The sequence below is a fragment of the Halichoerus grypus genome, chromosome 11, assembly GCF_964656455.1.
Source record: "Halichoerus grypus chromosome 11, mHalGry1.hap1.1, whole genome shotgun sequence".
In the NCBI taxonomy this organism is placed as follows: domain Eukaryota; kingdom Metazoa; phylum Chordata; class Mammalia; order Carnivora; family Phocidae; genus Halichoerus; species Halichoerus grypus.
In genome coordinates, this window is record NC_135722.1 from 104,387,648 (window position 1) to 104,412,140 (window position 24,493).

Genomic DNA, 24,493 nt, shown 5'->3' on the forward strand with positions numbered 1-24,493 from the left:
AGGAAAATAAAGAGAACCTCAAAGACCTGTGAGACAACCTCAAACATATAATAGGAATCCCGGAGAGAGATGAGAGACAGAATAGGGCAGAAAAACATATTTGAAGAAATAATGGCCAAAACTTCTCAAATTTGATGAAAAACATTAATCTGCAGATCCAAGAAATTCAAATAATCCTAAGTAGGATGAACAGAAAGATGTCTATACCTAGGCAAGGAGAAACACTTGAGGAAGGAAAAATTATAGAAGCTTTTCTCTTTGTCTCTGTCTCAGTGTGGACAACTTTGTGACACTTTAGATTCAATGACTCAAAAAGGTTGAAAGCAAAAGGGTGGGAAGAGATACATAATGCAAACAAACTATAAGGTAGCTGGACTGGATATATCAGTCAAAATATGCCTTAAGAAAAATATTTCTCACGACCCTGGGTTGATAAGTCAATCATGATGTAATCATTGTAAAAGGATAATAACTAAAAACAGCCCCAAAATACGTGAAGCAAAAACTGACAGAGTTGAAGGGAAAAACAGACAATCCAACAGTTGCAGTTGGAGATTTCAGTGTTCCTCTCATAAGAACTGATAGAACTAGATAGAAAATCAGTGAAGGTACAGAAGACGTAAACAGAACAACCACCCAACTTGATTGTATTGATATGAAGAGAACATTCTACAGATGGTGACTTAGAGTAAAATTTAGAAACTATGCTATCTTTCACCCAAAGGGTAAAGTAAACCCCACCCAAACAACCCACTCGAGATAAGCCAACTAAGCAGAAAGGAAGGGATTAGAGCAAAGCAGGATTTGCAAGGGCCAGAGTCATAAAGATTAACTGGAGGAGCAGTGCTGCTCATAGATGCCTAATGATCAGGAGCAGGATCCTTGCAGGTCAGGGAGGTAAATGCTTTTTCTGCTTAGAAAGAGAAGCAAAGCTGGGCCAACAGAATCTGGGGGGCATGGTGTGTGAAGGAAAATCAGTTGAGCCTCAAGCTGGAGCTGACAATCCTGGGGCTGATCCCCGAGAACAGACACAAAAGCAAGTTCCAGAAGGAACCAAAAATCCTTCCTGAGATTCCACCAGAGATCATTTGTTCCAAAGTAACATTGGGCCAAAAACAAAACAAAACAAAAAAACAAAAACCCACCAAAACAACAAAGCAACATTGGGCCAGAAATCTGAGGAGCTCGGTCCAGCATCTATGCTATCTGGCCAGACAGTGTGGAGGCCAGGAAACAGCACTGAAGCTCAGCAAACTCCGCAAACAGAGCCAAGGCCACCAGCCTGGACCTCAGTGAGATTGGATAAAAAAACATCTGTGTAAACCTATCCCTTTCTTTGCTCTTCTATTTGCTTTCTTTTCCTTCAGCCTTTTGTTTTCATTTTTAATTCCAACCAAGTCCCAGCTGAACCAAGAGGAAAACTGACTTCCCACCAGTCAATCAGGCTAAATGGTAGAAATGCGCTGGCGGCGCACGCGGTGGCCCTGGCCGTGGCCGTGGCCATGGGTGTGGCCATAGAGCCAGGAACCCTGTAGCCGAGAGCAAAGCGAGGAAGTGGGACGGGGAGGGGTCCTGGGCTACAGGGCACGCTCGACCTTCCTTCCTAGGGATTTCTACCTTTCCTTTGCGCTTTCCCTGGAAGTTGTGCCTGCACCGTGGCCTTGGGCCTGAGGCCTGTGACTTCCCATTGTCCGGGCAGGAGAAACAAACAAAGGATGGCCTCTATGGAATTGTGGAATGTTTATTATTCTAAAGAAAAGCATCTGTCTTCTCTCACAGGAAATCCTGTCGTCATATCTGAGAACAGCCCCCGAAATAAATAGTCTTCAGTGCCTTTATTTATTTTGTTCCGACTTTGTTGGGATACGATTGCCGTATCACATCTGTGTAAGGTTAAAGTGTACAACATGATAATTTGATACATGTATATATTGTGAAATGGTCACCACAATAAGGTTCATCCCTCACGTTCCACGGCAGGGTATCTGGAGGCATGGGAAGGTGGGTGACCCGTCCGTGGGCACCCATCCGGGGACAGTGGCTAAGTTCAAAAGCGGCGCCCACAGTTGCTCAGGCTGTTAACGTGGCCTCCTAACCAGACCCTCTCACGTGATCCCAGTTCCCGTTCCGGCCCTGCGCTTTCCTTGTCCTCCTCCCCAGGGAGCGAGGTCTTGGACAGGACAGCCTTGAGGAGAACATCAGGACTCAGCTCCAGAGATGAGCCATGGAACTCACGGACAAATATTGCTGTGACCTCCTGGGGTGTTTTAAGAGCTTGGAGGAAGCCAGAGAAAGTTCTCAAAGACGGAGAGTGCCCGGATACTCTAAGGGACACACGGCCACTTGCACAACTCTCAAATTGCCAGAGTTTAAGGGACATTTTAGAAGTCTATTCCTCGCTTTAGAAAAAAATACATTTTCTTCCTTTGCATTAAGATTTTATGTATTGTCTTCCCTTAACCTCTTCTGCAGAATCTAAGCAAGTAAAGTATAACATTAACAAAAATTTATTATTGTTTTCTGTGACTAATATGTAAATATTTACATTCCTACTTCCTGTCTTTCCCTTCGTTACTTTTCATTTCTGTGCTCACTTTTCAGAATAGCTTTCCAAAGTGAATTCAGAAACTGAATGCAAGCTTTATTTGTCTTCCTATTTTCACTGTTCTCCTTTGCAGTCTAGTTTGTAATGTAGATTTATGTGTCCGAATCTAAAGGAAACACACAAGTATATATGGGATAATCTCCGAGCTGATGTTATCATTATTTCATAAATCCACATTTAGAGATTGTAAAGATGCAGTTTCGGAGAAAATCGTTCCTATTCCTAAAAAGGGCAGAACTGGAGGGTTTTGTGATTAAAATGCAAAAAGAAATTTTGGCAAAAGAACTTTCCTGAGCCTGGTAGTGCAGAAGTTAAACAGTCCAAAGACCACAGGACACAGTGCCATCTTTACCTCTAGAAGACAGAAGCTGGTGTAGGACTTTGGCAAGAACTTATTCCTACGTGAAATCAGGTCCCCTTTTGCTTTAAGGTTCTATAATTTTGTAACACGGTCACCAACTCTGTGTGCTGGACTGTTATCTTACGTTTTACTAAACATGACTTCCTTTAAATAATAGAAGATTCGTATTTTAGTGAAATCTAAAATGATTCATTGCCAAATTAAAGAAGGGAGGAGATGTCTCTCCTAAAGATAAATGTAGCTGATCTGAACTATTTTACTATTATGTAGAACCATACTGCCTGAGGGAAAATTGTAACATTTTCCTCTATTTACAAATAGCGGAGGCTTACCAATTACAGGTGAACCTTGCAGGTTTTATCAAATGTATGTTTACCAAACAAATGAATTGTTGTTTTGGACAAGTGGAGAGAGACTTTTAAGCCTCAGACTTGATAAATGGCAGAAGCCCACGTAACTGCTGAAGACCAGTCTGACAGGAATTGGCAATGATAACAAACAGAACAATGAAGGTCCACTATCTCAGAGTTCACAGAAGAATGGCTTGGCTCCTAGCCAGGTGTATAATCAGTATATTTTAGGGTTTATCACACAAACCAATGGAGTTTTTCAAATAATAGTAAACTAGGTGTGGCTCTTTTCTTCCTTACTTTTTTTTTTTTTTAAGAGGATTTCCTGACAATCTGCCTAGAAGTTATGATCCTATCATGGTACATTATGCACCTATGATAAGAAACAATGGGCCTTTGGTATCAGCTTTTTGATTCTGGGTGTTTGGGGAATTTTATTCTCAATGGTTCTTTTGACTTCATTGGTCTACATCAAGGTTGAATTTACCTTACTTAGTACAAGTCCCTCGAAGTATGTGCCTTGGGATGCCCCATCACAATCATCACAATAAATAAGAGAGCCACGATGCCTACATGGCAGGTTGGTCTCCACTCAGAGGAGTGCGGAGCCGAGCTAGCACTGTTACCCACACAGCCATACATAACCTCAGGGTCACACGCATATGTCTTTGAAACCAAGTATCTGTATTTATTAGCACGTTGCAATAATTGCTGCCTAATTAACTTCCCTTGTTGTCACAGTATATCCAAGCTAAAATTTTAATTGTTTGTTGTGGGAAGAAAATAGTCCTCAATCTCAGATCACTTAAGGTTCTATTTATTATTGAAGCTGCCACAAATTTGAGAATTTGTGCCACAAAGCTGAGAATTTGTTTTTTAATATTAGTGAGAAAATTCGTTTTTACTAGTTGAAGATACTATAAATCCATTGAAAATTTATAAAAAATGGATGCCCGGGTGGCTCAGTCAGTTAAGCGTCTGCCTTGGGCTCAGGTCACGATCCCAGTCCCATATTGGGCTCCTTGCTCAGCAGGGAGCCTGCTTCTCCCTCTGCCACTCCCCCTGCTTGCTCAGTCTCTCTCTCTCACAAATAAATCAATAAAATCTTTAAAAACAAATTTCCAAAAACGTTAAGACATGACTTACTCTTATATGTATTTGGTACAAAATTTGAGGTTATATTAAAGTAGTTGCTCAAACTTTGTTTGTTTATTTAGTTGTTAGTTTGTTTATTTAAGTAGGCTCTATGCCCAATGCGGGGCTTGAACTCAGGACCCTGAGATCAAAAGCCACATGCTCCCCTGACTGAGCCAGCCAGACGCCCCTTTAATTGCTCAAACTTCAAATAATGCTCAAAATGTTTAAAAATCCAACATCCCTAACAAAACTCTCAGCAAAATACAAATAGAAAGGAACTCCCTCAATCTCATAAAGGACAGCCTACAGCTAACATCATACTTAATAGTGAAGACTGAATGCTTTTCCCTTAACGTTGGGAATGAAGCAAGGATATATGTTCTGACTGCTTCTATTTAAGATGGTACTGGAGATCTTAGGCTGTGCAATAAAGCAGGAAAAAGAAATAAAAGGCACACAGATCAAAAAAAGAAGAAGTAAGGCTATTTTTATTTGCAGGCAACATATGATCACCTATAGAAAATACTATGGAATCACAAGAAAAAGTGCTATAATTAATAATTGAGTGTAACAATGTTACAGGATATGAGATTAATATGTGAAAGTCAAGTATATTTCTATATACTAGTGAAGAACAATCTCAACTTGAAATTTAAAAAATCAGTGCCTTTTATAAAGCACCAAAAATATTAAACATTTAGGGATAAATCTGACCAAACATGTTAAAACCCCTATACATCAAAAACTATAACACATTGCTGAGATTAGGGGAGACTTAAATTGTTGGAGACATGAAGTGTTTTCATAAAGTAGAAGAATCAGTATTAAAATATCAATTCTTCTGAAATTGATCTTTAAATTCAGTGAAATCCCAATCAAAATCAGGATTCTTTTCTTCTGCAGTAATTCATAAACTGATTCTAAAGTTCATATAATAATGCAAAGTACCTGGAATAATCAAGACAAGGAATAAAGTTGATGGATATACACCATTTGGTTTCCAAATTACTATAAATCTTCAGTAATCAAAGTTGTGTAGAATTGGCATAAAATAGACATTTAGGAAGAGAGTGTCCAGAAATAAGTTCAACTGGTTTTCCACAAAAGTACCAAGGTAATTCAGTGAAGAAAGGAAAATCTTTTTAATAAATAGTACTGGAAAAATTGGATAACCATACCCCTCAAAAATGAACCTCAAACCTACTTCATATCATATGCAAAAATTAACTTGAACTGTATTATAGACCTAAGTGTAAAATTAAAGTTATTATAGTTCTAGAAGAAACTAGAAGAGAAAATCTTAATGACCTTTGGTTTGTTGAAGAACTCTTAAAAACAACACAAGAAGCACAAAGTGAAAAAGAAAGCAAATTAGTAAGTTGTACTTCGTCAAAATAAAAAGCTTTTGTTCTTTAAAAGACTGCCACGAAAATGAAACAGCAAGCCACAAACTGGAAGAAAATCTTCATAAAACCTTTATCATACAAAGTACTGGAATATAAAAACGTCTCTTATAAACTAATCAGAAGATAACCCTTACAAAATGGGCAAAATAATTGAACACTTTATTTTTATTTTATTTTATTTTTTAAGATTTTATTTATTTATTTGACAGAGGGAGTGAAAGAGCACAAGCAGGGGGAGCAGCAGAGGGAGAGGAAGAAGCAGGCCCCCTTCCAAGCAGGGAGCCTGATGCGGGACTCAATCCCAGGACCCTGGGATTATGATCTGAGCCGAAGGCAGATGCTTAACCATCTGAGCCACCCAGGCGCCCTTGAACAGACACTTTAGCCAAGAAGATATATGACCATACATGAAAAGGTCATCATGAGCCATTAAAGAAATACAAATTAAGGTTGTAATGAGATAACACTACACAACCACTAGAGTGGCAACACTTAAAAAGACTGACGGGGCGCCTGGGTGGCTGAGTTGGTTATGTATCTGCCTTTGGCTTAGGTCATGATCCCAGGGTCCAGGGATCGAGCCCCACGTTGGGCTCTCTGCTCGGTGGGGAGCCTGCTTCTCCCTCTCCCTCTGCCTGCCGCTCTGCCTACTTGTGCTCTCTCTCTCTGTCAAACAAATAAATAAAATCTTTAAAAAAAAATAAAAAGACTGACAAGATCAAGTGTTGGTGAGAATGGGAAGCAACTGGAATTCTCACATGCTGCTGATGGAAGTGTGAAGGGGTTCAATCACTGTGAAAACCTGTTTGGCAGTTTCTTCATTAGCTATACCTATAATTTGACCCAACCATTCCATTCCTGGGCATTTACTCAGAAATGAAAGTACATTCTACACAAAGATTTATGTATAAATGTTCATGGCAGCTTTATCTGTAATAGCCAAAAACTGGAAACAACTCGAATATCCATCAACAATGAATGGATAAACAAATTTTGATATGTTCATACAGGAAATACTATTCAGCCTTCAAAAGGAAACTATTCATACACGTAACAGCATGAATGAATCTCAAAGTAATTATTCTAAGGTGAAGAAAGCATGGCCAAAAAAAAAAGAAAAAGAGTATATGCTGAGTGAGTTCATTTATATAAAATTCTAGGAAATGCAAACTAATATATAGCAACAAAATCTTCAGTGGTTGCCTGAACCTCAGTTGGGGGAAGGGAGGAATAGATTATAAAAAGGCACAGAGAAACATTTTGGGATGATAGTATTAACACACCTTATCCACATTGTGGTGATGGTTTCATGAGAGTGTAAATATGTCAAAACTCATCACATTTTATACTTTAAATACATGCAGTTTATCATATGGAAATTATAGCTCAACAAAGCAAAAGAAAATGCTTTATTGAACTCTGTTCTTTTTATTCTTCCCAGTTTGCTTATGAATTATGTGATGTTAGCATAGCTTCACCCAACATTTCAAAATTTTATATTTACAGTATTTAAATGATAGTTGTATTGTTAAGTTAAAAATATATTTAAGGGGTCAAAATGTGGTTTAATGATATTTTATCATTAAAAGTTACTTCAGAAAACGTGGAAAATATTTCTTAACTATTATTTCTTACCGCTTAGGAGTAGCAGCTGCTATTGTTGTTTTCAGACTTTTTATGCATATATATAAACAATAATTTTTTTTAATCGGGATTAAATTGCATGTCATGTTCTGTATCCTGGTTGTAGCATTACATTACAAGCATTTTTACTTGTAATTGTCAAAAATGAAATTTTTTCTATTGTATAATAAACATTACCTTGTAATAGATATGCATGCCATAATTTCTTTAACTTTCCTTGTTTGGGGACATTTAGGTTGTCCCCAGGTTTGCAGTAGTATATTATGCCGTGTTAAAGATCTCTGTATGTGTGTGTGTTAAACCCTTTCCTTATTTTTTAGTATAAACTCTTAGAAATGGATTAATGACCAAAGAGTAAGAATATATTGAGGACTCCTGACATGGTGTCAAACTGTTTTTCAGCAACATTGTACCAACTTACATCTCCACTGGAAATATATAAAAGTATATAAGAGAGCATATCTTACTATATCCTCCAAAGTGTTGAACCTTACACAGCTTCTACATTTTAACACCATTTTCCCCCCTCATTGTTAAGGAAACAAGGAAATTCCTTGAAGGAAATTATTATTTTGATATGACATCCTTCTTAAAAGATATGAGTCAGCTTTTCAAAAAAATAAAAACCAACGCATTACTTTTATGAGATACTCTGAGTAGTCATTAACATTCATTAACACTGCATTACAATTCTTGTCAATCTCACAATTTTTCTTAATGTTAATATACAAATTACCTGCTATAAATAGTCTTTGATCCTGATACATGAACACATAAAAATTTTGTAAGATTTTTTTTTTTAAGTAGTCTCCACACCCAGCGTGGAGCCCAGCATGGGGCTCTAACTCACGACCCTAAGATCAAGACCTGAGCTGACATCAAGGGTCTAAAGCTCAATTGACTGAGCCACCCAGGCTGTAAGATTTTTAAGGCACAATGTGTGAAATGGTGACTTCTTTCTTTTTCATGTAATGTGTTTGGCTTATTTCTTTTTCACTTAATTATAGGTCTCTAGTAGAAATTGTCACCCGGTAAGAAGTGACAATTACTTAGCTACAAATATCAAGTATAGGGGTGCCTGGGTGGCTCAGTCATTAAGCGTCTGCCTTCGGCTCAGGTCATGATCCCAGGGTCCTGGGATCAAGCCCCACGTCGGGCTCCCTGCTCGGCGGGAAGCCTGCTTCTCCCTCTCCCACTCCCCCTGCTTGTGTTCCCTCTCTGGCTGTCTCTCTCTCTGTCGAATAAATTTAAAAAAATCTTTAAAAAAATATCAAGGGGAGCCTGGGTGACTCAGTCGTTAAGCGTCTGCCTTCGGCTCAGGTCATGATCCCAGGGTCCTGGGATCGAGCCCCACATCGGGCTCCCTGCTCAGCGGGAAGCCTGCTTCTCCCTCTCCCACTCCCCCTGCTTGTGTTCCCTCTCTCGCTGTGTCTCTCTCTGTCAAATAAATAAATAAAATCTTAAAAAAAAAATAAAATAAAAAAATATCAAGTATAATTTTATATACTATGAATAGTTAAAACAGTGAACAGTCATTCTAGGATCTACAGCCTGTTTAGATCCCTGTTGTAAATAGATTTTTATTTGTTTTAAATATTTTATTTATTTATTAGAGAGAGAGCACAAGCAGGGGGAGCGGCAGAGGGAGAAGGAGAAGCAGGGTCCCCACTGAGCAGGGAGCCCGATGTGGGACTCGATCCCAGGACCCCGAGATCACGACTGGAGCCGAAGGCAGACACTTCACCGACTGAGCCACCCAGGTGCCCTGTAAATAGATTTTTAGATGAATCTATTTTTAGATAAATCTAAAAAATAGATGCCCTGTTTTTTAATTGTGTTGTATCAGGGACAAAACTAAGACACAGGTCAAGTGCTAGGGTCTTTTCATTTTCGTGAATTCTACAAGATGCTGAGTCTTCTGGTCTTTGATGATGCTGACCTTTACCCAAATGCTTGATGTGCTCCTGCTGGTCTAGCACCAATGAATGGTCTAGCCTCAGATAGCCTGTGATGCATTAGGGCCCTTGGCCCTCAAGATAATTCGGGCAGGGCCAACATCCAGAGGTCAATGTTAGATCAGCTTTCGGTGGGGGTCTTCAAGAAGAAAAATGGTAAAGAAGCAGACAAAAAGTTGTACTATTTGAAGCCAAAGAGTGGATAAATATGCTATGAATGAGGTCTACAGGAGCCTCCTCAGAGGAATGATCTAAACTGTGATTTAAGGGTAAATAATGCATATTCGTTAGATATTGCAGGATGTTATAAAAATGTGTTGAGATGATGAGAAGTGGTATGGAAAGGCTACGTGCAAATGTCTTAACGCCCGGTGCCTGGCTGTTTGCTAAATGTTACCTCGGAGTCAAAACAGGTGAAGAGTAAAACACCACCAGGGAAAGACACCTTGGATGGGGATGTTACTGTCACAACAGCCTGACGTGGCTTTTGGTGTGAAGAATGACGTGACCACTCTAAAGATGAGCAGTCTGAGTTTTCTTTGAAATTTAAAACATACTTGAGCCTTTGTCAAGCCTCCTCGTCAGTATCTGTACTTTTCCCCAGGCAGACTTCCCGAGGAGATCGGGTGAAGTGGGAAGAATGATGCCTTCCCCATCAAAGGAAGCAGATCTCAGAGGCTCCAGCCCTGTGAGTAAATGAGAGATCAAGGAACTGGATTGTCTGGATCCAGTGTTTACCAAAATGATGGGCCAGAGAAAGAAGGAACCTTAGACAGTCTGACCTAGTTATATTTGCATTCCCAGGAAAAATGAGTAAGTGGTTTACGATCAAGCTCTTTAGGCTGCTTCTAAGTTTGAAATTTCTCTGTGATGTTATTTCAACCCCTTATATGCTTTTCTTCTTTTGAAAGCTGTAAAATTCCTCAGAAACACTCAGAGTCATTTTCTGGCACAGAGAGGAAGAAGGCGGAGAGAAACAATGACACTGTTTTCAGGGCCAAAGAGAGAAGAAAGCTCAGCTGGGGAATGCGGGGCGATGCTAGAAGAAAGCTAGGGTCACACTTGGATCCTCTGGGAGGAAAGGATGAATAAAGGAGCCAGCCTGGCAAGGAGACATGTCCCCAGGCCTCTGCCCTTGCAGGAGAACCTGGCCACCAAAGGCACTGCGCATTTCCGGGCAGGAATGATGGGTGGAACTCTACAGTGGAGAAGAAAAAATCATTAGGTTTTTCCATCAGATACTGACATGTTCTTTAAGATCATGAAGTTTACTTTCCCAGAAGTATCTTTTTAAAATCCCACCCTGCTTTTACAACTTTCTCATTATTCATGCCCTGCAGCAGAGCGGCGTGTAAGCCCTGGGTGATTTCCCGAGTGGAAATCCTGACCTCCCGGATTACCAGTCCTGTTCACGTTTCCGTTTGTGTCCTCACACATAAAACAAAAACAAAAAGAAGAAGAAGAAATACTCCCTTCCGGCCACGTTTGTTGGAAGGGTTCAGTGACAGTGACGCTCTTAGCAGCTCAGCTGGCCTGGAGCAGGTGTTGCTGCTGCTAACTCCGCTGTGCAAGTGTCCCCGCATCAGGCACTGATGCCCCCGGGCACGCTGGCTTTGTCGGCGACAGGCTCACCCACGCTCGGCGGAGTGTGGTGGGGACTGCGAGATGTGTGTGGCATCAGACGTCTCTTAGGTGACACTCGAGATCATTCAGCCTCCTGTCTCAGACTTCGGCCTCTTGTGTGCGCCCCGCTGCTGCTGCAGGACCAGCTCTGCACACCTCGGACTTCATGCAGACGCCACGGGATGGTGACGCCCTCGTGCCTGTGCCATTTGCCCACTGACTCCCTTGCTGGGGTTTCCCTATTGTGGGAAGGGTCCTTAAAAGAATGGAGATGCCCTTCTCTTTCTCTTTCTCTCTTTTTTTTTTTTTTCCTAAGATTTTGTTTGAGAGAGCATGAGCAGGGGGAGGGGCAGAGGGAGAGGGAGAAGCAGACTCCCCGCTGAGCGTGGAACCCAGTGCAGGGCTCGATCCCAGGACCCCGAGATCATGACCTGAGCAGAAGTCAGACACCTAACCAACGAGCCACCCAGGTGCCCCTAAAAATGGATATGCTCTTCTCTTTTTTTTACCCGTCTTTCCTTTGATGTGACCATGATGGCTGGAGCTGGGGCAGCCCTTTTGGCCATGAAGTAGAAGCCATATGTTGAAGATGGCAGAGCACAAAGACTACAGGAGCTGGGGTCCCTGGTGAATGGGCAGGCACAACACCAGCTCTAGACTGCCTATGTGGATATCATTTTGAGAAAGAAAAGTTTCTATCTTTTTAAAGGACTATTATGTGGGGTTTTCTGTCACTGTCTGCTAAACTGAATCCTAACTGTTCAAGTAGAAAATTGGCATTCCATATGAATGAAATGAAAGGAAAGGAAGAAAAAACAGCATCAGATGTTATTTCAGATGCATTACATGGCAGGACTGGATCCAGACTTCAGTGTTTTTACCATTACATTGTATCATCTCTTCTAAATTTAGGGTTTGTGAGCCAGATGTCCAGTGACCTGGTCACCTTTGAGATAACAGAATACTGACATTCCACACTAGCATAAAACAAACAAAACACTCTCCATTCAGAAAGCTGACCTGTCTGTGCTTCTCATCTACATTAATGCTTGGTGTTAATTACAGTAGTTATTTACTGTGGGTCAGGCTCTGTGCTAGGCTCTCCAATTAGAAAACCCAGGCAATCACACTCTGTGAAGGATATGTTTGAGAGGGTCAGAACACTGGCCTGGGATTCCAGATGGGAAGTTTACCAGCATCCTGGATTAAGACAGTGGCAGAGTTAGGGAGGAGGGGGTGGGCCGTAGGACCCTTTTTTTTTTTTTTTTTAAGATTTTATTTATTTATTTGAGAGAGAGAGAGAGAGAGCACAAGCAGAGGGAGCAGGAGAGGGAGAGGGAGAAGCAGGCTCCCCGATGAGCAGGAAACCTCATGCAGGACTTGATCCCAGGACGCTGGGATCATGACCCGAGCCAAAGGCAGACGCTGAACCGAATAAGCCACCCAGGGGCTCCTCTTTAAGAGATAATATTTGCAGGACTTGATGACTGATGGAAAGCGGGGGCTGAATGGGTTCAGAATTATTTTCAGTTTTCTAGGATTGAGGTCTGGCTAGGAGATGGTTTCACAATGAGATGGAACACACATGAAGGAGAAGGGGAAGGAAGGAGAAAGGAGGAGGTTTAGTAGAGAAGGTAGAGAAGATGATGACTTCGGTCCTGGGCATGTTAAATTTGAGGTATCCCTGGGCACCAAGTAGAGATGCTAAGTAAGAAATGAATAGATGAGACTGGAGCTCAGGAGAGAAGGCTTAGTTAGAGCACCTGTCAAATGATTTTGTAATTTTTTGTTTGTGACATTGTGCTTCCCAGTAGACTGAGTTTCTTGGGGGAGGAATAGTCTTGCTAATCTTATATTCCCAGAACTTAGAACTGAGCCTACAAGATAGTCAATGCTCAATGAGTGTTGGGTCAGTGATTGACAGTTAAATAAATGAATGAATTTCAATCGGTCAAAAAGGGTGCACGTTTTTGTCATCTCAAGTTGAAACCCCAGTATATGTTCCAATGGAAACCTGTTTACAAACCTCGGTTGGCTGCAGAGTACCCTCAGTGGAGTCCATTATGTTTCCATGAGCTTCTGCTGGCTAGCCTCAGCATCGAGCCACCCTTCAAAGTCACTGCCAGAGGAAGAAGAGAAAAACACCTTTCAAACTCCAAAGTAGTTTATAGCATACCTTTGGGCCAAAAGGTCCTTCACTAGTTGGGAAAGTCATTCTTTTATTTTTTTTTTCCCCTGAAGAACGTACCCTAGCATCCAGCACATGCGCCTGGAAGCACCGTGTCTCACAGAGAGCTGAGATAGGTCAGAGCAGCGGCTGGTCACCACCTCAATGCGTCAGGACCACACTGGTCACCCTCTTTTCGAATCAGATCGCAATGCCCAAAGAAGGAATTCTGAGGACGGGAATAGAGGCACAGCCCTATTTGGAAAGTACTCCCAAGATTAATAATTGGACAAAATCCAGGACCCAAGTGGATTTGCAAAGGGCCTGCATTTGCCCCCTCCCCCCTTTCTTCACACATAGTTACCAGTAACAGCTAGGGATTTCCCCGTAACAGCCAATTCGGACCGTCTCTCCAACTTTTCTGTAATCATTACATAGGACATATTATCTTCTTAAGTAAAAAAGCATTCATACATCCAATTACTACTTGTTTTTTTTTTCTTTTCTTTTCCTGGAGTGTCTAGAAGCTCCCGTCCACAAGCCTACTGAAGCCTTGCTCACGCCTCTGGGTGAGGCTTCTAGAGAGCTCTGATCCACGAGTGAGACCTGGCAGGCCATGGGCTGCCCAGCAGGGATGAGGATGGACTTCAGTAACTAACTCATTAGCTCTCAATGTTGTGTAAAAGGAACTGACAGTGAAAGTGGCTTTTGGATTGTTTCAAGTAATGGTGGTTGTACCCAGTCGGGGCTCTCCAGAGAAAACAGAACCAGCAGATAAATATTTGAGAAGATTTTGGAATTGGCTCATGCGGTTATGGAGGCCAAGGAGTCCCATGATCTGCTGTGTGCCAGCTGGAGAGCCAGGAAAGCCAGCGGTATGATTCAGTCTGAGTCTGAAGGCCTGAGACTCAGGGTGCAGTGGTGTATCTCCCAGCCTGAGGTCAGAGGCCTGAACGAAGGGGCTACTGGCCTAAGTCCTGGAGTCTGAAGGCCTGGGAAGCAGGGGCTCGGAAGGGCAAGAATGAGAGAAGATGGACGCTCCAACTGAAAAAGAAAGAGAAGGAGCCCTTCCTTCACCTTTTTGTTCCATTTGGACCCCTGAGAGATTGTTTTATACCCACCCACACTGGTGAAGGCAGATCTCTTCACTCAGTACACTGCACCAAACGTTAACCTCTTCCAGAAACACCTTCACAGACATAACCCCCAAAATATTTTTTTTAACCGGTTATCTGGGTATCCTTTAAACCAATCAAACTGACACATAAAATTAACCATCACAGATGTATTTCAGGAAATAAGTGGCAAAGTCACAAAGTTAACAAGCCTGGAGGAGGACTTAGTCATTTTAATACAGTAACCATGCCTAGATATTATATACCATTAGTGTTGCCAGAAACAATACTTGAAAAGTATCAGCGATTTTCTTTGCACTTAATAAATGCATTGTGTTGGGACTCAGACTTGAGTGCCCCAAATTGAGAGCAGCACGTTGTAATTAACATGAAATTTGGAGTCAGGAAACCTAGATTTTAGTCTCACACTAACTTCTTGGGTCATTTCAGTCATTCACTCAGCAAATATTTATTGAACACTATATAATGCTCTGGACACCTTGGTAAGTACTAAGGCACAAGAATGAAAAGAAGTTGACACTGTATCTACATTTATAGACTTGTAGTCTAATAGAGAGGACAGACATCGATTTAAAAAAAATCTATGAATTAACAAACAATACAAGTGCTCTGAAGTCCCACCAGGACGAGTGACATGGAGTTGTGCCCGGTAGCAGGTGGTCCAGGCAGGCTTGACTGTGACCGAGGTCTGAAGGATGATCAGTGTCAACTAGATCAATGGGGCAGAGGGAACTGTATATGCAAAGTCCTAGTGGCCCGGAAGGGACTGGCATATTCTAGGAATTATACATGGTCAGAATGGCTTGAGCTTGGAGAATAAATGCAAACCATGACCAATAATAATAGGAGGTCAACAAATGGGTCTGGGGCGGGGAGGAGATGGGAAGGAGATGTGAGATAATCATAATTACATTTCAACAAATTAACTCTGGATTCAATATTGAGAAATAATTGTAGGGGGCACGTGAGCTGACATGAGAAGACCAGTTAGAAGGCTATTGCTGGTCCAGAAGAGATAACCATTGCGTGATCTGGTTGGGAGTGGTAGAGATAGGAAAAATTAGATCAAGGCAAGAGGAGGTAAGAGCAATAGGATTAAGCAATAGGTTGGGTATGAAGGAGGTGAAGGAGAGCAAGTGTTAGGATGGCTCCTGCATTTCTGGTTGAGATCAGGAATAATGGAAGCACATCAGATTTGAGCAAGACGAACTCAGCAGATCCTCATTTCTGCTTTTGCAAAATAAGAGGCAGACTCTTCTTTGAAGTCCTATCGAGGTTTAAAATTGTATGATTGTATTCTAGAATTGAGTCATTTTTTGAAAAGAAAGAGTGCCTCAGCTCAAGTGGAAATCCTTACAGGTCAATGCTTTGGTTATCTATTGTTACATAAAAAAAATGACCCAAATCTTAGTGACTCAAAAAAACATTTATCATCTCATAATTTCTGTGGGTCAAGGAGTCAGGAGAAGCTGAGCTGGGTGGTTCTGGCATGGGGGGGGGTCTCAAGGGGTGGCATTCAGGTTCTTGGCAGGGGCTGCAGTCACCTGACCCCTTGCCTGGGGCTGGAAGGTTCACTGGCTTCCGCATTGGCTTACTCACAACAGCTGTTAGAGGAAGGCCTTGGGTCCTCACCGGCTCTTGGTAGGAGGCCTCTGGGTCTTACCACGTGGGCATCTCCAGAGACTGCTTGAGTGTCCTGGGGATGAGGCCCCTGCCTTGCCCCAAAGCAAGTGATCCCAGAGAGAGCCAATGAGGAGGAAGCTGGTGCCTTTTAGGATCTTGTCTCAGAAGTCACATACCATCAATTCCACTTTTCTGTTTGTTAGAACCAAGTTGCTACATCCAGCCCACACTCATGGAGGAGGGGAACTAGGTCCCACCTCTTCAGGGAGGAGTATGAGATACTATGCGGATGGATTTTAGAGCCACCACGGAAAAGTTCAAGTCTTCTACGCTGGACCCTTGACATAGGGCTGGGCACCTTTCCTCCATAGTAAATAATGACTGCGGTGTACATTCAACTAAATTAAAATACAACTAATGTGTTATAAACTAGAAAACAGCTGTCTAGAATACTCAGTGCTAGAGTTCTAAAGGGTGAATATTTATTTATTCATTTATTTATTTATATCTCTGTCATGAGACAAGGACAGTCTAATAATGTACAAAGCTTATTGAGTCATAAACTAATGGATATTTGGGTCAAAAATTATGAAACACTATGAAGTGATTCTCTGTACACAAGTACTTTCTGCATGGGTCATAAGATACAGAATAAATTCTAGAAATTACATGTTATATATGGGAATTGAATATTTTATGGGTGAATCAGAGTCAGAGAATTTTAGAGCTTGAAGAAAGTGTAGAGAAGGTCAGTCTAATCCAGCTCCCTACTTAATAGATGAGAAAACTGGGAGTCGATACAAATTTTTTTAAAAAATGTTTTTTTCCTGGAGCTCTCACACAGTTAGTGGGAGGAAGCCACTTTTGATGGGGTAGCCGTTTCCCAATACTACTGGAGAGGCGAGTCAATGCTCTTTGAGATCTTCTTCCAGTCCTGAAAATCCCTGGTGTCTTCGGACAAGCTCTTGGAAAGGCAAATGGGTGTCACATTCTCCTTTGTTTAACACTCTTTGCAAGTAAGTTACCAAACAGTCTATCGGATCTTCCAAGGTCACTTAGCAACTTGTTTGTAGGAATTGGGAATGAAGCCAAGGTTATGGACTCCCTCATTTAGACTCTTTCCACTCTGTTTGTTGCTTACCTCTGAAATTCTATTGCCTTTTATCACAAACTAAACTGGCTTTTTATTATATAAGCAGAGAGGATTAAGTAATAACTTTTACCTTGTCTTCGTTGAAGATTAATATGCTCATATCTGCAAACACATTATGAATTATGTACTTATGTAATTTGATCTTTGATAGGGAGAGAATAAAGGCTGGAGCAGACCTGCGGTTTCTTGAGTCTTCCTTTAGGTACGTTACCCATCAAACCTCTGTTGACTGTACTGAAATTTTATAGCTTATATCAGCAATTAAATTTGTATGGCCTACTAGGCATACAAAGCAGATGATAAGGTAGTTTTATTTACTTTGTTTTTACTGAGGGCCATTATATTGGTGAGCACACTGTGAATATGTACTTAAATAGGCAAGATAGTGGGAATCGGGAATGAAATACCCCAGTTCATAATAGAAAATTCTCTTTTGCATTTCTGTGTATAGGTCTTTAAAATAGTTGTGATTTTACATCTTCATAGCTTTTTAAAAATAGTGAATAAAATTTTTTCATGGAAAAACACTTTAGTATATAATGATGCTTTAGATTAATTTAATATATAATCTTTAATATTCAAATCCTTGAGTTGAGCAGAACTATATTTTCCAGACACAGTTGGAAATAAAAGGCCTGTTTTAAGCATGTTACTGATGTTCATTTAGTCAATGAGAATTTATTGGATGTCTCATTCGCCATAGTTCTTATTTCCAGTTACTGAATATACACTTGTTCCTAGATTACCCATAGACACTTCAAATCAGCATCTCTGTAACTTGCCTAATTATCTTGACCTCTCCCTTTTACTTCTTTTATACTCCCTATTTATCTTAATGGTACCCATTGGAAACCTGAAATCATTTTCACTTCTCCCTTTCTCTTACTCCTTGAAGCCGATCTCCAAAAATTTTAGAAGATTCTATTTCCTCCTCTTCATCTTCAAAACCTCCCAGGGTCAGTCCTTCATCCTCTCTGACCTGGACTTCTACAGCAAAACTGTCTTGAGTTGTCCCTGGTGATCTTACCGATCACTGTGTCACGCAACCACTCTCTCAAGTAATCCACGTGGCTGCCAGTTACTTTACTAACACAAGGGGATCACATTATCCCCCTTCTTACTACCTTATATGGATTCCTACTTCCTTAAGGATGAAGGGCAAATTCTGATCTTCCCAAACAGATCTCAACTTACCTTTCTGGTTATAAACATCCTTATCTCAACATCAACCCTATCTTGCTACTCAGTCTTCAAAGTTGATTGCCTTTCCCCTTTTCCCCTCTTAGGGAACCCTCTACTCACCCTTCTACACCACCACCACCCCCCCACCCCCCACCCCCCCACCCCCCCCTACCCCCCGCCCAGGGGCTTTCTCTTCTCTAGGCAAAGTTAACAGCCCTTCTTTTCTGTCTCACTTGACACTATGTGTCTATCTTTATTACAGCTCAAATTTCACAACTGTTTGTTTGCCTTTCTCATTACTGAATCCAGAGGGCAGGAGCCTAGTCTTACTCAAACTAGCAAGGGGCCTGGAACTGAATGTTTAGATGGAAAACCTTCCATTTTCAAACCACACTTGCAAAAAGGAGTTTTATTCAAGAAGGAATTTTATATGTGCTAGTGAGACAAATGCTTTGTAACTATCATAGGAATTCCAGAATCCAGAATTAGTCAATATGTTATCATGGAGTACCATCGGATTGTAGCATAGAAGAGTTAGTAATAGATTGATTTTGGTCTTTTTTTTTTTTTAAGATTTATTTATTTATTTGAGAAAGAGAGAGAGAGGCTCTCACGACCCTGAGATCATGACCTGAGCTGAAACCAAGAGTTGGACGTACCACACAGGCGCCCCGGTCTTTCTTTTTTATGCATATTAGGTAGGTGCTATATAAATTTTTTTGTAGCTACTAATAATATCATCAGATTGTTTTTCTGAAAAAGTGTAGTTTCAGCAAACGTGTGAACTTTTCCCCGTGAAATCTGAAATGTTGGAATAAAACAGAGAAGAAAATTTTCAATTAAATCACTCATATTACATTAAAGATGCATATATTTGACGTAAGGAACAAAACCAAACAATGCTGTGTGTAGATGACATTTACAATGAAGATACCTGACCCCTAACTATAAAGTTCTGCCAGCTCAGTTCATCACAATTTTTCACAGAATAGCCTCACACTTAGGAAACACTGGCTTTGGGCTTTTGTGTAATTGATGATCCACATTGTAGTAAAACTAAACTTAAATAATTTTTTTAACACTGTAAAAGACAGAAAAAACTGAAGAATAGAATAAAGAAAAAAATTGCCCATAGAAGACCACCCAGCCAACCCTGGGTTTCAATCTTTCTCGGTTTTTCTAACACCTCATACTTTTTTTTTTTTTTTTTTTTGAGAGAGAGAGTGTGTGTGTGGGGGCACGGGGTGGGGGTGGGGGTGGGGGGACAGAGGGAGAGACAGAGTCTCAAGCAGCCTCCCCACTGAGTGCAGAGCCTAACAACCTAGAGATCATGACCCGAGCAGGAAACAAGAGTTGGACACCCAACTGAGTGAGCCACCCAGGCACCTCTTTGTTGTTAGTTTCTTTTAAACATACATGTGATCATACTGCATGGATAGTTTCATAACTTGTTCCCTCCCTCTAATGCTACAAAAAAATATGCCATGATGTTATACACATTCCATAAACATTTAAAGTTGTTAACCCAAAATGTTACAGAGCATATATGGCTACTTTTAAGATATTTCGTTTCCATGTTTAATTTTTGCATCTTATAAAATAATATTGTGATCTACAGTTTACGAATAAAGCTTTTGCTCTATTTCAGATGATTTCATTCAGAAAGAATCTCAGATATGGGATTATGGGTTACAAGAGGATGAACATTTTTATAGGTTGAATCACTGTGCCAAATTGCTTTCTAAACAGGTTGTTTCAGTTTACACTCCCACTCACAATGTCTGAGAGTACCCTTTTTATCTCACCAGCCTTGAATGTTATCTTTTACTTAAATATTTACTAATATGATAGCCAACTGAAATGTTACATTTTCTGGTTTGTTTGCTGTTGCAGAGTATAGGATAAAATCTAGGCTCTGGAGTCAAATATAACTAGGTTTGGTCATTGCTCTGCCACTTCCTGGCTGTGTTACAAATTACTTAAATCCTTTGAGGCTCTTTATTCACTGATTTAAAAAAAAAAAGGGGTCAATGTTAATATTGACCCCAAACACAGGGTTTTTGTAATTATCAAAAGAGATGCTCATGTAAAAAGCCTGGTACCCTAGTGCCCTGGCACATGACGAACAATAGCTAATCCTTTGTTTTCATTGCAAAAGTATGTAAAAGTGTAGCAACTTTTGCTAAGTATGTACACTGCATGCTTTTGCTTGATTAGTGTACTATCCAGGAATTTACGTAATACTTTGACTATCTTCTGCATGCAACTTGATGTGGAAGGCTGAACAATTACCCGGATAATCCTTGCACCCTGGGGATAAAGTCAGGGAATAATCTTTTAGTTAAGAAAAAGGACACACCTGATTCTCATCCTTGAGGAATTTGCCATCTAAAGACCTTTGAGTTTAACTCTTGGGGCTTTTAATTGTTCAGAGAGGTCGCAGAGGGCAATGGGGGAAACTCACTGAAGCTCAGAGCTTGGTGAAAGTGATCTGGGGAGACAGTTCCTGGAAAAGCTACTGTCTCAGGGAAGACAAATGCTAAGGCAGGAAGGATATGAATTATCTGTTCTCTAAAAGTTAAGTACACTCCTGAGATTTTGTTATTTGAATCTCAAGTTTGTTCATAAAAGGTAAACTACACAAAGATTGCAAACGGGGCGAGCTGGACTGATCTGGTTTTGTGCACTTCGGCTCATATATACTCATAGCACGTGTTGCTCTTTGAATCCCAGCAGAAGTCACCGAGGAGAGAGGATGGGAGCGTGGCGTGGACGCCAGAACACGGACTAGGAAGACGTCTGTCTAGTCCCAGCCGCTGACCAAAGAGAGCGGCCTGGAGTTCGGCTAGGACCAACTGTCTAACCTCTAACTCTAGGATAATTTAGGTTTGGCTGCTCTTTGGGGGCCCCACTTCCAACTTTTTCTTCTTGATTAACTCCTTCCAACTGCCCAAAAAATGTCGGTGGTAATAAAAAATTATCAGCTATCTTTGCCTAAAGAACAAAAATCTGCACTTGCGACTGGGGACATAACCATCGAGGTTTTGGTGGAGCTATCCGAAAAAGCAAGTTTTCCTAGTTGGGTAAAAACTGCCACAATCATTTAAACGTCCTCTGTGGCAAATCTAAACTCCTCTAAGACAGGCCCGTTTCTGTCTCCTGGTCCAGGATTCTCCCGCTGAGCAGCCAAGTAACAGCGCCCGATGGGTTCTGGATCCCCTCCGGGAAGAGGAGTCCCTCCTCGGGGGCGACGGAAACGCCCTGGGCGAGTTTTCTGGCACCAGCGGGAGTTTCAAGTTTCCACTCGTGGTGGGGCGGGGGGGCGGCGGGCGCACTGCGAGCTCGGGCGGGGCGGCCCCGCCGCCCTGACAGCCCGCATCCCGCCAGCCCAGTCCCGCCCGGAAGGGCTTCCCGCGGGGCTCGCGGGCGGACACCGACCCTCGCGCGGCCCCACCCCGCGCCGCGACCCCCGGCGACGCCGCGTGCGGCGGGCGGCCGCGAGCGCGGGGGGCGGGGCGCGGGCGGCCCTCGCGGCGGCGGCGGCGGCGGCGTTGGCGCTCAGGCCGCGGCGCGAGGCCGGCCGGCCGGCAGGGGGAGGCGGGGGGCGCGGGGCAGCCCCGCCTTTCCCCCGAGGAGCCGCCGGGCGGCCATATTGCGGAGCTGTCTGCGGTGGTGGCGGCGCCTCTCGTCTCCGGCGGCCCAGCGCTTCCCACCGCCGCCTCTCCCTCCCGGCCGCAGCCGCGACGCCCGGCGCCGCCGCGCAGCGCCCCGGCCGCGCTTGGGGCGGGAAGGAGCCGCTCGCCCTCAGGGTAAGCCGCCGGCGCCCTCCCTTCCCCCAGCCCCTCTCCCAGGCGGCGCCGGAGACGCTGAGGTGGCGGCGAGAAGTTGCGGGGGCCCGCGCTGCCCGGCGGCCGCGCCGCGAGGGCCTCGCGCGCCTCTCTGTTCGCGCCCCGCGGCCCGGCGGGCCAGGCCGTCCCCGGAGCCGGCGAGAGCGTCGGGGCGCGGCCCGAAGCAGCCGCCGCGCGTTTCTGCTCGGCTCGGGCGCGCGGTCCGCCCTCGGGCTGGGCCCTGGACCCCCCAGCCCCGGGGCAGCGGCGGCTTCCCGCCGCCTGGGCGCGGCCCCGGCGCGGCCTGGCCCGTCCCTTCGGGTGCTCTGAAAATCCAGTCAGCGCGGGTAGAATTACATTTTGCAGAGTAGGGGAGGGGGGATTTATTAGAACTTCTCCACCCCCGCCCCCCGCCCGGGGCTTCCAGTTTGAAAGTAAGGGTGTTGAATTACTAGAGAGCGTGCGTTCACCCTGGTGGCAAAAAGGATGTTGCATTAACGGGGTTCGGGGCGCGGAGCCGCTCCCGGCCGGCCCGCTCTACCTGCTGCTGCGGCTGCGGGCGGCCTCGGAGCCCGGCACTTGGTCCGGCCCTGCAGGCAGCCCGGCGTGGTGTCTCGGAGCCCACCGCACCAGGCGAGGACCTCACCGCCCCCCTCCCGGGAAGGCTTCTCAACTTCATTTCCGGGCTAACTCCGAGCGAGGGGCGCTCGGTGATTTCAGTTTCAGCAAAGCGCATCACTTCCTATGCAGGTGCGGCAGGATCCTTTCACCGGCCCCGGTGTTTGGTTATCCCCCGCCCCCGGAGTGCTGGGGGTGATGAGATTGGAAAAGTGAAGTCAGTTTCACCGGAGATAAATTTAAAAATAGAGTTGAGAATGTGTAGAGGACGTTTTAATCAGTCCTGTGGCACTAAGGCTGGCATGATGCAGATGCGAAAGTCTACGATAATAAGGGTTTATTTGATAAAGCAGTGCTCGGACATCCACATTGCAATCTATTGTTTACGGGGCATACATTTTTTAGAGCACTAAATACTCTTTTATATTTCAGACGGAGCTCTGAATGAACAATTGCCCCGTTCATTTGGCTGGTAAATAAGTAATGGCCTAATCCATTTGCCAAAACAGCATTATTAGATTTGAGAAGAGATTAATACTCAGGATTGCACTTTTTTTTTTTTAATTTTCAGAACTCCATTGCTTTCACCGATGTGTTTATCTTTCAGAGACTAATATGACAAAAATGTGACAAATGACAAAAGGTAGAGCACTACTTTTGAAGTTAATAGTAATGCTGTAAAAAGGATTGTAGGACTTTGTTTCTTTGCTTAATCACTTTTTTTTTTATGTAGGATGGAATTTAATGAGCAGTTGATATATTATTATTAAGGAACTAATAGATATGCATTGGAGTTCTTTACAGTTTTTTTTTTATTTTTTTTTATTATTTATTCATCTGAGAGAGAGAGAATGAGAGACAGCATGAGAGGGGGGAGGGTCAGAGGGAGAAGCAGACTCCCTGCTGAGCAGGGAGCCCGATGCGGGACTCGACCCTGGGACTCCAGGATCACGACCTGAGCCGAAGGCAGTCGCTTAACCAACTGAGCCACCCAGGCGCCCCGGAGTTCTTTACAGTTTTATTTAAATGAGGCAAAATTTGATTATGGCATTTAGAAATGTTAAATTCTTGCTCTTGTGGATTATACATTGTTTTGTTCACTCCTGTATCCCTACACATGGACAAGTGTGTAGGAGAGACTCAGAAATATTTGTAGAAAAAATATAATTAATTTTGGTGTGGGTAAAGTATGTTGAGTCTGTCCTTTGTTTTAGACATTGTCGTTACTTAACTGGAACTTAAATTGATTATTCTTTTTCCTCTGGTGGTAAGAAATGACAGACTTTTTTCTCACTGTCAGTAGTCTCAGGGAGGGGAGGAGGAGTTGTTTCTTGTTGATTGCTTTACCATTGCCAAGAGCAGAATTGGATTTTGTTATTCATTTTTCTCTTTGGCAGGTTGTTGAAGTCTTTATATATTTTTATTTTAATTTCAGTTCTCGATCTTTTTTTTTTTTTTAAGAATTTATTTATTTATTTGATAGAGAGACACAGCGGGAGAAGGAACACAAGCAGGGGGAGTGGGAGAGGGAGAGAAGCAGGCTTCCCGCCAAGCAGGGAGCCTGATGTAGGGCTCCATCCCAGGACCCTGGGATCATGACCTGAGCCGAAGGCAGATGCTTAACGACTGAGCCACCCAGGCGCCCCATTCTCAATCTTTTAATATAATTTATGTATAGTCTAATTAGAGTCTACAGTGTGGAATGA

The 24,493-nt window shown here is 42.8% G+C and overlaps 1 protein-coding gene, 1 long non-coding RNA gene and 1 other non-coding gene across 11 annotated transcripts in view; 2 read left to right on the plus strand and 1 right to left on the minus strand.

Annotated features, from left to right (window-relative positions):
- Window positions 1-21,340, plus strand: part of LOC118544917 (uncharacterized) — a 73,387-nt gene extending 52,047 nt beyond the window's left edge. The window contains exons 5-8 of one of the 4 annotated variants that reach the window (XR_013442621.1): window positions 10,067-10,271; window positions 17,312-17,362; window positions 18,916-19,040; window positions 21,076-21,340. This is a non-coding gene — a long non-coding RNA (uncharacterized LOC118544917). Of the gene's footprint in view, window positions 1-10,066; window positions 10,272-10,369; window positions 10,668-17,311; window positions 17,363-18,915; window positions 19,041-21,075 lie in introns of those variants that run through there. The other 3 variants (XR_013442624.1, XR_013442622.1, XR_013442623.1) reach the window with 3 other exon arrangements.
- On the minus strand, window positions 13,763-13,896 carry LOC118544930 (small nucleolar RNA SNORA52). The gene has a single exon (XR_004921858.1). It is a non-coding gene; the product is annotated as a small nucleolar RNA SNORA52 (small nucleolar RNA).
- A 601-nt stretch (window positions 21,341-21,941) lies between the features above and the next one.
- Window positions 21,942-24,493, plus strand: part of RDX (radixin) — a 97,498-nt gene continuing 94,946 nt past the window's right edge. For 4 of the 6 annotated variants that reach the window (XM_078059032.1, XM_078059030.1, XM_078059035.1 and 1 more), the window contains exon 1: window positions 21,942-22,151. The gene's annotated coding sequence lies outside the window, so the exon portion shown is untranslated. Of the gene's footprint in view, window positions 22,152-23,358; window positions 23,431-24,493 lie in introns of those variants that run through there. The other 2 variants (XM_078059034.1, XM_078059031.1) reach the window with 1 other exon arrangement.